Source organism: Haliaeetus albicilla, unplaced genomic scaffold (assembly GCF_947461875.1).
Source record: "Haliaeetus albicilla unplaced genomic scaffold, bHalAlb1.1 scaffold_34, whole genome shotgun sequence".
NCBI classification, from domain to species: Eukaryota; Metazoa; Chordata; class Aves; order Accipitriformes; family Accipitridae; genus Haliaeetus; species Haliaeetus albicilla.
In genome coordinates, this window is record NW_027212433.1 from 1,114,669 (window position 1) to 1,130,762 (window position 16,094).

Consider the following 16,094-nt stretch of genomic DNA (forward strand, 5'->3'; position numbering starts at 1 on the left):
AAACACTTGTCCTGAATCATTTCAATGGGAATATTAAAGGATGAAAATGCCCCATGGAATTACAGGATTCATTTATACAGACTGACAAACTCACTTTGCGGTAACGTGTTTTTAAATGTCAAGCAGTATAAACAAGGTAGCTGAAATTACCACCTAATACAATGACTTGAACTTCAGCGCCTTCAAAATCACAATTATACCAAGACTGAAATAAGTTTGACAGACTGAGGTATAATCAAAATCACTGTAGTCAAGAGAAATTTATCCAAAGCAAAAACCATTTCATGCTTGCACACATGTATGTTTACTGTAAAAGAAAAGTAGAGCATAGGTTTTCAACAGTGACCAAAAAAAGGCTCGAAAAACACCTGGAAAAAATATATTCTGCCACTCACTCCGCTTTTGCTGGGCACGCCGATTTTCACATTTTGGTCAAAGATCACTCGGCTTCTCCGGTTTACCTCACTTTGAGAAAATCATTTTCAGAAAACATGCCTCCAAGAAACATTGGACAACTGTACGTCCACATGATTAAATAAGAGGTAGGAAAACCCAGCAATAGGTCTATCACACGCTTTACAACAGCAGCGACAGCTTGCTTGCAAGACCCTGGCCAGAATCCTTCTCCTTAGCAAAATAAGTTAATGCTAGACAGTTCTCAAGACATCACATCAACAGGAAAAGGGTTAGCTCTCCCTCGCATCAGTAAAGCACATCATCTGACCTAAAGTGCAAGTCTTCATCACTAAACCACTTTCAGAAGAAACAGTGCCAACCTTCAGAGACATCTTCCTAGAAGGAGCTGTCTTTCCTGACCATTTTGACTAGGTACAGACTTTATATCTGTCTAGTTCGACCTCATTAGCCTTCCTAAAAGATGAAGGAGAAGCAAAGGACAAGTCTGGCCAGTATTATTTATGGACCTCTTCTTTCACTGTTGTTCAGTACAGATATGCAGCATTGCGGAACCCTTCGGGACTGATTTCTCCCACCAAACCCACACTGCAGACTTAATCTTAAAAACATATCCTCTCAAGGATAAACAAAGTAAGCTCATATCCGCCAGACCTGAAAGATGTTTTCACCAATGCCTCAGGACTGTCCACTGCTGGTAGTTCATCCGCTAAGCTTTCTTCAGGAGGTCTAGGGTCACTGATGATGGTCGGCTTTGGCCTTTCCTTGAGGTTGCCGGTCAGCCCACCGAGAATGGTGTTCCACAAGCAGTTCTGTCATTTAGACCCTGCAAAACCAGACAGTCAGCAAAATACATTCATAGGCCTACTGTCCAGCCTCTCAGCAGTCTGCAAAACAAAGATGCTCTCTGAACTTTTTACCTTTGCATCACCACCAGTTTGGGATTAAGCCTGAAAACCCAAAACAAAGCTCCAAGTGGAAATAAGCACTAACTTGCAGCTCCTTCCAAGTCCAAGACCGCAATGCTTCCCATAAAAAGATTTGGTTACAGAACAGGGAGTTTTCACATCTCAGTAAAAACCCTCCTCTCCACATTAACTTATACCTTAGCATGTATTGGCGTGGCTGTATTTGAAGCCAAAGCACTAACCAGAAAACAGAGTACCAGATCAATACAATATTAATCGTTGAGTTTCTTAGTGCTTAAATTACAGATTTGAGATATCACTGAAGGACTCCTATCAAAAAAACATACTTCTTTTCTGCTGAAATTGCAACCTTTCCCAGCAGACATTCAAATGCCAAAATATTTCTATGGATGGTCTTTTTACACTTATTTCCAAGAGTCACCAGGTGCCTCTTGCATGTCATTCAGAGAACCCATCCTCATCTGTTAAGTCCAGCTCCACTGACAAAGTACAATTAGCACCCTTCAGTCAGATCTCCTCCCCACCCCTGAAGAACAGAATACCTGACTTGCAGCTCATCAAATTTAAGGACAGGGAGGGATCACTCCCCGCTTATGGTCACGGTCACAAGACAGGCTCAACCTGGGGAAGAAACCAAACCAATGTCACCTGCTACCCATCAAATCACAACAAGGCTATGAGGAAGCAAAACCCAGCCTGAGAACAGCTTCCCCCCGGGGAGCCCTCCCGCCTCAACTCCACTCCCCGTTCTCTCCACCTCCTCCCCCCGGCGGCGCAGGGGAACAGGGGACGGGGACGGGGGCTGGGGTCGGCTCCTCACCCCTTGTCTCTGCCGCTCCTTCCTCCTCAGGGGGAGGAGGACTCCGCGCTCGGCCCCTGCTCCGCCGTGGGGTCCGTCCCTCCCGCGGGAGACAGCCCTTCCCCAACTTCTCCAGCGTGGGTCCTTCCCGCGGGCTGCAGTTCCTCACAGACTCCTCCAGCGCGGGTCCCTTCCACAGGCAGGGTGCAGTCCTTCCGTCACAGACTGCTCCAGCGCGGGAGCCGCCGCCATTTTGGGGGACATCCGCTCCCCCGCTCCCCTCCACGGGCTGGGGGGGACAGCCTGCCGCCTCCCCGCGGGCTGCGGGGGCATCCCCTCCTCCTTCCCTGACCTCGGGATCCGCAGAGGGGTTCCTCTCACATCCCGCTCCCCCGACTCCCTCACGGGGCGTTCGTTCCCCTTCTGAAATCTCTTCTCCCAGAGGCGCTCCCGCCGTCGCTGAGGGGCTCGGCCTGGGCCAGAGGCGGGTCCGGCTCCCAGCCGGGGCAGCTTCGAGCAGCTTCTCCCAGGAGCCGGCCCTGCGGCCCCTCCCCCGCCACACAACCCCCCCCCCCCCCCCGAAACAGGGAGGGAGCAGATCCCGAGAAGAGCAGCGAAGGGCTGCAACGGTGCTTACCTCAGTCAAGAGGCTTCTCTCAGCAGAGGCCCAGCAAGCCTTCATCTTACTGGATTCCAAGGGAGTAACAAAAGAGGATGGACTGGAGAGAGAAGCCATGGACTGAAGGAGGGATTTACTTAAGAAGAGGTCTTGTGAAATAAGAGATCCTTTGTCTGTACAAGGCATGCCTTGCTAACGACTGGGCCCCTGAAGGAGAACGAAAAGACTGAGAAGAAGGGAACATCCTACCCCAGGAGGCGCAGAGAAGTTGAAAAATTGCTAATAGGCACGAAGTCAGCAAAAATCTTGGATAACCGGAGGAAAGGTAAAGGCAGCAGGGGCAGATCAGACCACCGACTCAATTCACGACCAAAAGACTTACCCCCTCCCCCGCCCCCTTGGGCATGTGCTGTAGAAGAAAAGAACACTGGACCTTTAATTCGAAGCAGGGGAACTTCAACCCGATAGAAACTGTGCGAGATAAGCGACTCCCGGTAATAGTTTTGGGGAAGAACTTTGGAAATCGAATGTGTATAACTGAACTTGATAGCATATGTCCATACATTTCATGTGGTTTGAACAAACTTTTATGGTTTTAACATTTTGTACCTTCTATGAAAACTGGTTTGCTGCTAGATGACTGTCTAAGTGAGATTTGATAAATGATCATACATTAACATTATGGTTGAAACAAGAGACAAAGGGTAACTGCGGAGATAGTTACAAAAGTGTAGTCAAGTGATTAACTAGTAATTCTTCATAAGTTTTGCAGTTCTTTGCTCTTATGATGTGATGTTCCTGTACCCTAGATGAGAACAATGCTGAAACTGACCCCATGTGATTGAAACTGCATTAAGCTTCAAGATCAAAGAACAAGGACAAGAATAAAGACTTCAAGGACAGCCAGCAAGAACTTCAATGGGTCGGTGGTCGTAAAGGCAGCCCTTCAACTCAAAGGGATCCTTCATTGCGCATGATCGGATGTAGGCAGTACTGAGATAATCAGTTGCGATCATTTTTATGTATATGTATACTAATTCGATTAATATGCAATTACTTATTCTATATAACCTGTTTGTGCTAAAGCTGTGGTATGGATGCTACGTGGAACTATCCCCCGTGCATGCAGCTCTGTAATAAAGAATGCCTGCTTTCTAAAACTCCAAAACGAGTCTTAGAGAGTTTCTTCGACCGGCTTTTCGGTATCAATGTAGAATAATTAATTGCTTCTCTCTCAAGTCCATCCTCTTTTGTTACTGTGAAATATGTTCATCTGATTCGTGTCAATATAAACAATGGTAGGGCTGCATAATAAAATGTGACCCTCACTGTCTATGTAATCTTTAACCATTTTGTCGATCCTTGTATAACCGCAGGCCGGGAGGAGACAGATGATATGTACATAGTTCGTTCTCTTTTTGCCAACCCAAAACCGGTTTTGTTGTTAACTATCCTGGAGGAGAACCGAGGCATTTGGATGTGTGTTTGGCCTCAGGGATTGCAGTGCTTGGGATCTTGACGGGCCATTCGTGGTATGCATTTGTTGAGGGGGAGGTGTCTGTTGTGAACTTGTTTGGGTTCTGGTGACCCCAGCTGGTGCTGTGCAAGGTGTCGGCTGTCACACAGCATGTCTGCTGTCTGGCGCGAACAGGGGGGAGCCTGGTCAGAGACAAGTGTCTAGGAGAACTACTGCACCCACACAAGCAGGAGATGGAGAAGAACACGCCTAGTATGAATATGTAACGAGCGTTAGACTATAAAAGAAGCTGTCTTGTTTTTCACGGCGCGCGTTGTGGTAGAGCAGAAGCTCCCCGCATGCCCAGCGCTGTTTTCTTGCCTTTATTCATTTAATAAATTGTTAACTTTGATTGGAATCCTGTTTGGGACTAAATTAATTTCTAACAGTTACTCCTTTGGAATCCAGTGGGATGAAGGCTTGCTGGGCCTCTGCTGAGAGAAGCCTCTTGACTGAGGTAAGCACCACTGCAGCCCTTCGCTGCTCTTCTCGGGATCTGCTCCCTCCCTGTTTCGGGGGGGGGGTTTGTGTGTGTGGCGGGGGAGGGGCCGCAGGGCCGGCTCCTGGGAGAAGCTGCTCGAAGCTGCCCCGGCTGGGAGCCGGACCCGCCTCTGGCCCAGGCCGAGCCCCTCAGCGACGGCGGGAGCGCCTCTGGGAGAAGAGATTTCAGAAGGGGAACGAACGCCCCGTGAGGGAGTCGGGGGAGCGGGATGTGAGAGGAACCCCTCTGCGGATCCCGAGGTCAGGGAAGGAGGAGGGGATGCCCCCGCAGCCCGCGGGGAGGCGGCAGGCTGTCCCCCCCAGCCCGTGGAGGGGAGCGGGGGAGCGGATGTCCCCCAAAATGGCGGCGGCTCCCGCGCTGGAGCAGTCTGTGACGGAAGGACTGCACCCTGCCTGTGGAAGGGACCCGCGCTGGAGGAGTCTGTGAGGAACTGCAGCCCGCGGGAAGGACCCACGCTGGAGAAGTTGGGGAAGGGCTGTCTCCCGCGGGAGGGACGGACCCCACGGCGGAGCAGGGGCCGAGCGCGGAGTCCTCCTCCCCCTGAGGAGGAAGGAGCGGCAGAGACAAGGGGTGAGGAGCCGACCCCAGCCCCCGTCCCCGTCCCCTGTTCCCCTGCGCCGCCGGGGGGAGGAGGTGGAGAGAACGGGGAGTGGAGTTGAGGCGGGAGGGCTCCCCGGGGGGAAGCTGTTCTCAGGCTGGGTTTTGCTTCCTCATAGCCTTGTTGTGATTTGATGGGTAGCAGGTGACATTGGTTTGGTTTCTTCCCCAGGTTGAGCCTGTCTTGTGACCGTGACCATAAGCGGGGAGTGATCCCTCCCTGTCCTTAAATTTGATGAGCTGCAAGTCAGGTATTCTGTTCTTCAGGGGTGGGGAGGAGATCTGACTGAAGGGTGCTAATTGTACTTTGTCAGTGGAGCTGGACTTAACAGATGAGGATGGGTTCTCTGAATGACATGCAAGAGGCACCTGGTGACTCTTGGAAATAAGTGTAAAAAGACCATCCATAGAAATATTTTGGCATTTGAATGTCTGCTGGGAAAGGTTGCAATTTCAGCAGAAAAGAAGTATGTTTTTTTGATAGGAGTCCTTCAGTGATATCTCAAATCTGTAATTTAAGCACTAAGAAACTCAACGATTAATATTGTATTGATCTGGTACTCTGTTTTCTGGTTAGTGCTTTGGCTTCAAATACAGCCACGCCAATACATGCTAAGGTATAAGTTAATGTGGAGAGGAGGGTTTTTACTGAGATGTGAAAACTCCCTGTTCTGTAACCAAATCTTTTTATGGGAAGCATTGCGGTCTTGGACTTGGAAGGAGCTGCAAGTTAGTGCTTATTTCCACTTGGAGCTTTGTTTTGGGTTTTCAGGCTTAATCCCAAACTGGTGGTGATGCAAAGGTAAAAAGTTCAGAGAGCATCTTTGTTTTGCAGACTGCTGAGAGGCTGGACAGTAGGCCTATGAATGTATTTTGCTGACTGTCTGGTTTTGCAGGGTCTAAATGACAGAACTGCTTGTGGAACACCATTCTCGGTGGGCTGACCGGCAACCTCAAGGAAAGGCCAAAGCCGACCATCATCAGTGACCCTAGACCTCCTGAAGAAAGCTTAGCGGATGAACTACCAGCAGTGGACAGTCCTGAGGCATTGGTGAAAACATCTTTCAGGTCTGGCGGATATGAGCTTACTTTGTTTATCCTTGAGAGGATATGTTTTTAAGATTAAGTCTGCAGTGTGGGTTTGGTGGGAGAAATCAGTCCCGAAGGGTTCCGCAATGCTGCATATCTGTACTGAACAACAGTGAAAGAAGAGGTCCATAAATAATACTGGCCAGACTTGTCCTTTGCTTCTCCTTCATCTTTTAGGAAGGCTAATGAGGTCGAACTAGACAGATATAAAGTCTGTACCTAGTCAAAATGGTCAGGAAAGACAGCTCCTTCTAGGAAGATGTCTCTGAAGGTTGGCACTGTTTCTTCTGAAAGTGGTTTAGTGATGAAGACTTGCACTTTAGGTCAGATGATGTGCTTTACTGATGCGAGGGAGAGCTAACCCTTTTCCTGTTGATGTGATGTCTTGAGAACTGTCTAGCATTAACTTATTTTGCTAAGGAGAAGGATTCTGGCCAGGGTCTTGCAAGCAAGCTGTCGCTGCTGTTGTAAAGCGTGTGATAGACCTATTGCTGGGTTTTCCTACCTCTTATTTAATCATGTGGACGTACAGTTGTCCAATGTTTCTTGGAGGCATGTTTTCTGAAAATGATTTTCTCAAAGTGAGGTAAACCGGAGAAGCCGAGTGATCTTTGACCAAAATGTGAAAATCGGCGTGCCCAGCAAAAGCGGAGTGAGTGGCAGAATATATTTTTTCCAGGTGTTTTTCGAGCCTTTTTTTGGTCACTGTTGAAAACCTATGCTCTACTTTTCTTTTACAGTAAACATACATGTGTGCAAGCATGAAATGGTTTTTGCTTTGGATAAATTTCTCTTGACTACAGTGATTTTGATTATACCTCAGTCTGTCAAACTTATTTCAGTCTTGGTATAATTGTGATTTTGAAGGCGCTGAAGTTCAAGTCATTGTATTAGGTGGTAATTTCAGCTACCTTGTTTATACTGCTTGACATTTAAAAACACGTTACCGCAAAGTGAGTTTGTCAGTCTGTATAAATGAATCCTGTAATTCCATGGGGCATTTTCATCCTTTAATATTCCCATTGAAATGATTCAGGACAAGTGTTTCAGAACCTTTTATGGTTTTATGGTGAGCCGTGGTATTGAATGGCTTTTAAACGCTTTGTGTCTCTGGTATTTCAAATGTGTAATTTCAAGAGATCTAACTCTTTTTCAGCTTTCACTTCTCATACCAGATTCTGGGTATCTGCAGTCCTTAGGTTGCCGTTGTCACGATAATTTCAACCTTTTTATATGCCAAGATAATGTCAGAGCGTTTCAAGTGGCATGATTTGATCATGTGAGTAGGGGTGACTCTTGGAAGAAGTGAGCTTGTATATAGCGTGAAGGGTTGGAAAATGTAATTAAGCAAAATAGTTTTGCTCATGCAGTTTAAGTGGCTTTATAAACATTACCGAACCTTTGTATTTCACCAGTAGAGCAATTACTGTACAGTGTGGCATTTTTGGAGGCTTTTATAGATGGGAATCCAAACAAATTGTTGTTACAAAGTAGATTTTAATTGTCTAGTTTCATAAAGAAAGGAAGCCCCATGTGCGCTTGAGCTGTGCGGGGGAGTGGAAGAGAAGAGGGTACGTTGCAATTACTGTCTAAAGACGCGAGAAAATAAAAACACTGTGGTGTTTTTACTGAGTTTGGGATCTTGTTGATATTATGGTGCAAACTGGGGCTTAGGAAGCAGTAGCATCTTTTGTATGATGGGCTGCATGTTTGATTCATCAAGGTCTTCTGTGGGTGGTGATCTTCAAGTGCTTCCGTGACAGAGTTTGCCTGGTGTGTCTGAGGGTAAGTGATTGCCTGGCAAGCATGGGCTTTCCTTGTTTCTTGTTTAGTAGACACTAGTGGAAGATCTTGCTACCCTGTTGCCTTTTGGGGACTGAAATGTGCTTTCCAAGTTGTCCAGTTCAGCATGTCTTAATTGGGAATCTGGTGGCTGAATCTCAGGGGGTGCGTGGGGCCACGTTGGGCTTGCATGAACTGGTTTTACAGAGAGAAAAACCAGGCCTTGCTTTCGAACGTGACTGCTACGAACTCTAAAAAGCAGCGACTCCCTTACTAGTTGTGATTCACTGCTGTTGGAGCAGTGTATGGCGAAACTATCCCTTCCATGCACAGCTAGAGAGAGAATGCCTCTCCAGTGTCAGATGAGTGACGCTTGCTTGTGATTGCATGTCTTTTTATGTGAATACATACAAGCAGCATGAAATCCCAGCTGCCACCTCTTCTATTAGATCTTGTTTTCTACTGTGCGGTACTTACTGTTCTGTAGCTTGGAAAATTAGGAGGAGATCTATGTTTGATTTTGTTCCGCTTCCAGATATGAGCTTGAAACGCATTTAAACCTTATGGAAGGAGGAATGTGACTATTTCACTCATTTCGGTTGTACTTTTCCTGCGGTAATAATCCATCTGTAAGATGTAAAGCAAAACCCAGATGAAACCAACCCCCTCTCTATACCTGGCATAAGTCTAGTGCGTGATCCCTCCCTAATGAAAAAGTGTTCTGATGGGTCTTGATTGTCTTATACAATTATTTTACTGTCTCTTTTCTGAAGATACCAAGAACCAGCACCAGATTGGTCTAAACAAGGCTGATTACCTTTCTAAAGAGAGAGTTGAAAGAGTTTGTAGTATCATCTTGTTTGGAATATTGCAGTGAGCGAGCAGTTGTAAGTAATTTTGTGTCTTGACTAGTTCTGCTACTCCAGTGCTTAAAATGTAGATTTAAAATCCATTCTCACTGGCATTTAGTCTATTTGCCTAGTAAAGGCAGGGGAGGCCCCAACTTGAATTACATTTGAAAATACAGTGGAATATGGAGAATGGTGGATTATCCCCTTTTGACAAGGGAAAAAAGTATCATGAGATACATAGAAGTGATGAGCTTCTTGGCCCACACTTTATGCAACAAACCCGATATATCGGCTGTCTTTCTTTGCACCAAGATGCAAGTTCACAATTACAGGGACTGTGATCCCTTTCTTTTTGAATAGCTGTGCGTGGATCAGCATCCATGTACGTACAATCGTTGGCAGTGGCTGTGGACTGATGCCAGTGTGGAATATTAGGTGGTGGGCGTACGGCCTTGGCAGGGCTGCGTGATCTGGCTGTTGGCTGGAGATGTCAGCGGTTGCTGACACTGAAGCCTGTAACTCAGAAGCTCTCTTCCCGGATCTGCTTTTTGATCTGCTTGGTCCCTGTAAAGAGTAGTGGTGCTATTGGTCTTGGTAAGAATTAACAGTGGTAATTACTGAGCTCTTTGGGAGACTGTGTAGTAACTTTACAGCCTGCTTTAGCTTCTGTGTGCTGCTGCCTGGCAGCGCTACCCAAGCAGGCGTTTTGATAATGCTGGGCTGGCACCCAGCAGAGGGAGCAGAGAAATGAGGGACAGTTTGGGTGCTGTTCTGCCAATACCACCTAGAAGTTTGTGGAAGTGCTTTATATTGGAGGACAGGAGAGAAACTGCTGCATTTGTTCCCAGACTGCTGCCTGGAGTGAAGCAATTCACCAGGGTGGCACTGTTCCAGCTGAAAACTCGATGTGTCCAAGACGTCATCATTTCTGCTAGAGTTGATTGGTTTTGATGTACGGGAGAGACGGGCTGTTCTTTTGAGTCCGAAGACCTGGGGCACTGGATTGGGGTATATGACTGTGGTGGTGCTTATGGGATGTAATGGCTGTGCTGGATCTTGTGGCAGGAGAGATCCCATGGTACAAGGTGTCGGTGACATCCAGGGAGGAGTGGAGATGCTCGTCTGAGACAAAATGTTCAGTGCAACCTGCCATCCTGGTCCAGGGCCTGTGTGACAGCTGAAGTTGGTCTGGAATCGTGGAGTAGTCCAGCTGGCTCCATCTAGCACGTGGGGGCTTAGGGCAGCAGTGATTCCAAAGTGATCAGCCAGGGTAGCAGGCAGCTGAACAGTCAGCAGGTGAGGCAAAGACCCTCTATCCTGTACCAGACAAGCCTTACGGGATACCTATGTAGCTATACTGAACTAGGAAGTGATGTATATCCTCTGTTACTGAGGCCATATGTCCTGGGAACCAGCAAGGCAGATTGAGTTCCTTCAAGGTCAGAGTGTTTTTAAGCTCAAGGCTTGCATGGGTTCTTAATTGCTGTCACCTTTCAAAATACTTTTAGCTTGAGACTGGTAACACCCCTGCTTACCTTACTAGCTGCTTTTCCTGTGTCAGCTGCAAAGTTTCTTTATCTTTCCAAGGGTGGTTTGCTTTGCTTTCCTTATCTGGTTCTGTTCTGCTTTGGGAGTCTTAAATCACCCTGGCAGCTAATCTTCCTGTATTTCGGGTTTGGTTGTGAGTGATGTAAACTGTTGCTCGTGCCAGCGACTGGCCATTTGATCGACAGGAAAGAGAGGATCCTGCAGCGCTCCAAATGCGAAAACTTCAGTCACAGCAGCACGTGCTGGGAGTCAGCCCACGAGGCTCAATCATGTGGGTCAAGGTGGCTTCAGTGGGAATAAGGGGTATGAGCCAGCCTTCCCCCTACCTTGCCTGAGTCCTAGCAAGAGCGCATCTCTAGTGACCTGGTGGAGAGGGACCTACAGGACTCCTTGAGCACCTCTCACGTTTTGACACTCTCTGGGCAGCACCGAAGCTTGGCTGTAGCTACCTAAGCTAGTATGTGAGGTCTGAAAATCAGAGAGGGAGGTGATGCTATGCGGGAGAGCTGTGAGCATGACCGCAGAAGAACCGCAGAGTTGAGGGCTAGTCGTGGGGTAGAATAAAGCCCGCCTTCCCTGCCAGGTCTCAGTATTTGTTTATTGCCTTTTTCATTTGGATTTTCTTCTTGTTTTTTTTAAAGAACACGCAAAAATGATAGATCAATCTCACTTGCCCTAACTTGTTTAATAAAAAAAAAAAAGACATTTTCTCATTGTTTTTTGTACCCATCTACTGCAGATTCAGGTCTCGCTAAACATTAAAATGTAAGCAGTCTCTCTGAAAACCACCCTTCTCAACATCTTTTTCAATCCAGACTTGTTATAAGGCACTTTACTTGCATTAAACTTAAATTCATCGGTGTTGTATTCAAACCTGTTGCTTCTTCCTGTTATTTATTGGTAGTCATTATGATGAATAAGAAGGGAAAAGTGTTCTGTTCATTAAGGAAATGGCTCCCATATCGTTTGTCTGTCTTGTCTCTTCTTTTAATTGTGCCTCCCTTCTAGGTGCATGTCATGCTTTGTGAGAGCTGTGCACTATTTTCTTGGTAGATTGAGACTTATGAGTCAGAGGGGGAATGATCAGAGGAGAAAGATTTATCCCAGTTACTGTTCAAAGGCTGCATTCTCTCTCTCTTTGGGTATATGCACAGGGGTGCAGGAGGAAGGTGTTTTTTCAGGCGGTTGAAAGAGAAATGGACTTCTCTGTCTTTTGGGTTGGGGGTTTTTTTTGGTGTCCCAGTCTTCTTGTTCTTCATAGGATAGATGAATTATTGATGACAAGCAAAGCCAGAGATTCTGTCCCTGTAAATATCAGACACATGAAAAGACTCAAGTTGAGAAATTCAGATGGACTGTGGAGGCATGGAGGCAGCAGTGTTTTGGGATTACCATATTCCCCAGTGGATATCTGCAAGTGCTGCAAAAGAAAGAAACAACACAGAGAAAATGTAGGATGTGACTGAATGCGCCGTTATCCCATGGGCTGCCAAGCAGAGACAGTCTGTGACTTCTGTGTCCAGTGGGACTGTTTATTAAGGAGAAAATGTACAATTGTTTTGTGTCTCCTTCAAGTGGCTTGGATTACGTGGCTTTGCATACTCACAGCAGCATAATTCCTCTGGGAATGTCCACCCAAGGAGAACCGATGTGGATGTGCAGAGCTCTGAGGTGTCCTGGGAGTTGTGGAGTGGCAGGGCTGCAAGGCAGCAGGAGCATTTCTTTGCTCCCGCAGAATGCAGAGGCTGAATGCAGAAACATAGCAAATTATAGATCTTTGTGGGTCCCAAGCAGTGTGAAAAATCTGCCCGTTGTCCTTTTAGGCAGTAGTGGGGTGGAGGAAGAGATCTCCATAGCCATACCTGGTCTATGGGTTTTTTCCATGTGGGCAATGAAAGGATATGCCTCGGCTTTTTTGAAATCAGCATTTTCTGCTTGTGTGTTTTTTCCATCCAGCCTGAATTTTCAGTGATATTAAAGCATCTTTTTACCTTCCCTGGTAATGGAAAAGAGTCTACACTGGCACATACTGCATTGTACCCACCTCAGGAACATTGTGCTCGGTGAAAGACCTATGATGTAAATGAGCATCAGACTGGTGGATTTACAGGCGAGGGATGTTTTGGAGTTGCACATACAACTGGACTGCTGTAAAACTTAGAGATGTTTTAAAACTAAAAAAGTGTTTTTAAAACCTGAAATCAGTTGTTTGTTTTGAGTGGGCCCATGTTTAGAGATGGAAATATTGAGTAGAGTGTAAAACAGTTGGAATTACAGAAATGAAGGATCTCACCCAACTGGCTTACCAGTGGTGGAGATGTAAGGATAAAAATGAAACAAATTGCAGATTAACCTCTTAACACTTTGTTGTACGTGTGACAGACAAATCGCTGATCTACCTGGGCTGATTCCCATTTCTCTATGATTCATGTACAAAACCTCACACTCTGCAGAGTGCGTGAAAGATGGTCAGCCTTTCAAGCCGTATCACTGTGTAATCTTTGTATTAATCACAGAGCAATAACTTGAAATAACATTCAGGGTAGGCGAAAACAGCATTGGACTCTAGCCTTTCTGTTGTCATCTTCACCTCTGGAAAGAAACTAAAACTATAAGGTGTGTTGCAGTGAAGCTTACAACTTGCAGTTGAGTGAGTAGGTGTATCCTTGTTTTCTCACGTTGAGATATGTTTCTTCAGCTATGACATAAATAACCGATCATTTGAAATGAACACATGCATATGTATTTTATAATCTGAGGTGTGTAGTTACAGGACAGTAAGTTCCATGCTGGTGGATAGCAGTGTAAAGATAATATACAGCAGGTTTTTCCAATAGCTCAGCTAAGTTTATGACTAGAAAACTTGCTTCCAAGAATTACGAACTGAGATTCAGAAGAAAAAAAGCCATCAGTACAGTGTGAAGTATTTTCAATGCTAAACTGTGTGCATGTGTTTTTCCTTTGGAGGCAGGGCTACAAACCATGCAGAAACACCCAAGCATACTTGAAGAGCTGCTGACATTTACTACTCCCTGGTAATTTCTTCTGGAGAAACAAACAAAACCCCCATCAAGCCAAAACACACCCTAAGGGGCAAGACACTTGTATTTGTCAAGTATGTCCAAGTGGAGAAGGACTGTTAAGTACTCAGCTCAAAGGAGTCCTCTTAGCTGCAGATTTTTGAAAACAGTTAATAAAAGCGGCAGCTCTTGCTCTTGAGAAGAGTACTGTCCAGTTTCAGAAGGCAAATCCTCTTCCGCTTTCTCCCTTCTCACCCAGTAAATTCACTGTATCGCGTGCATCTTAGTCCTGTGTTTGTCTACGCTGTGGATAGAGGATGCAGCACCCATCCTGGATGCAGCAAATGAGACTGTTTTACCCACCTCGTTAGCCTTTGCACAGGCATTGTCTCAGGAATGCCAGATTCTGTATGTGCGGGTACCTGTGGGAATCCTACGTATACCTAAGGGTTGACCAGTTGATGTTGCCAATGAGACGGTATTCAAAGCAAGCTGTGATGAAAATAGCCCTACTAAGATAAGTTGCTTTAAATGACTATGCGTATATGAACGAGTGAATATTGATAAGCAATGCAGGTAATTAAGAAAGTGTATAAGAAAGGTCTCTGTGCATACAGGGTGTCTGGCACAGGATGCACGTTAGGCACCTATCCATCAGGTAATTTTAGCAGAGCTTGAACTGAAGCAGACTCTTTTTATTTTCTTTGAAACACTGAGCTTTATTTTTGTTAATACATCTGCCAAGGTTTTGATTAATTTTAGAAGTCCTGATCTCTAACTTGCCTAGTTTCTCAAGCTAAGGAGAACAAGCTTAATCTATGAATATTTACCTTCTGCAACGTGGTAATACTTTCTACATCAGCTTTTATGGTATGCAATTTAATTATGGAACAGCTGCATAACAGCTTGACTTAAAATCAGTTTTACATAAAGAGGACAACTTTAGGAATACAGATACGTAGAGCGTATCAATGATGTTTTGCTAACTGAAGGGGACGTGCAAGAGCATGCTGTGAAATATCATTCACAAAGATATTTCTAAGTGTACTAAGGCGAAATCGTACTGTACTCTGTGAGCAACCTCAAGTAGGATCCATGGTTCTAGTGCGAGGCAGAGGGGCATATGTGTAAAAGCGATGAAACCGTACCCCAAGAAGTTATAAATAATAGGGAAGTTTGGTTAATTGGTGTAAACGGTGAATATTGGCAAACATAACTGCAATACTCTTTCTTGGGAAATGGAGAATGAAAGTAGCTCTGGTGTGATTTCGTTGCGAGTTTCTTTGACCTGTGAATCAGCCTGTTGAGCCACAAGACAGCTCTGGAGTAAGTTCTTGGAATTAAGTTTTTTCAGTTTTTCCCTGGTCCTGTTCAGAGCAGAAGGGATGAGATATATACACAGGTATTTATGTTACAGTTTTGATAAAATGCATTTCAATCTTGAGTCTGTTAAAACATTTGGTCTCGTGGGGAGCAAAGCTTGGGTCAGTTAATGGGTTCTTGGGTTAGATGATGTCTGTCTGGCATTTGATAGCATTACTTGAAAACCAAATGCATGATTTATTTATCCGCTTTAGAGAAGGAGACATATAGGAACATAGGAAGGCCGAGAATTACATGGACTGCGAAGTATTTTATTTGGGCTTTTGTCCAAAAAACCCCTGCCTTTTCAGCAAACTGGTAAGATGTAAGGGCTCAAAAAATCATCGGCAGAGTAAGTCGACCAGACTGAGTGGAATTCTACCAACGATGCGTTCTGTGGTAACTCTAGTAATATAAGAGGTAGTTGTACCCATTTAGCAGTGCTCTTTTTATTTCTTTAAAAAGATGCTGTTGCCTCGTAATGGGAGGAATCCAAGTCCCATAATGGCCCAACATTCCGAAAGTCGACAGTGGGGAAGATCTGCTAGTGCAAGTAATTAATCAACAGGCAATACCTGGTGAGGGTGTGTTGGTACGGCTGGTGGAAAGCACTCTCTCTGTGTGCAGTGGACAGTCTCAGCAGTACCCCGCTTCTTTGGAGGCAGAGAGTTACACTGTCGCTCTTGGCATCTGTTTTGTCTGGGATGTTCTTAGAGGCAACACGTCTCAAAGTGTACTGCCCTGCTTGCACGTGCTGGAGAGGTAGCTTATGGCTGTTGCTTCCTTGGTAAGGAGAAGGAGGCAGCAGTGCTGTGCGTGGGGTAGGTGTGTAAGCAGGGGGTGAGGTGGCAGCAGGGCTCCTGCCTGCGTACTCCAGCCCCAAGTGTAGCCCTGGCCACAGGTGTCCAGATGTAAGTGTGGGGGCACAGCACGGAGGGCAAGGCCTTGCCCCTGTTGCCGCGAGCTCCTGATGCACCACTGCCTCGGCAGCCTCTGCTGCTCGCTCAGAGCCCTTCTGCAAACCCCACGTCTCCCCCACGTCCTGTCCCAGACTGCTTCCCACAGG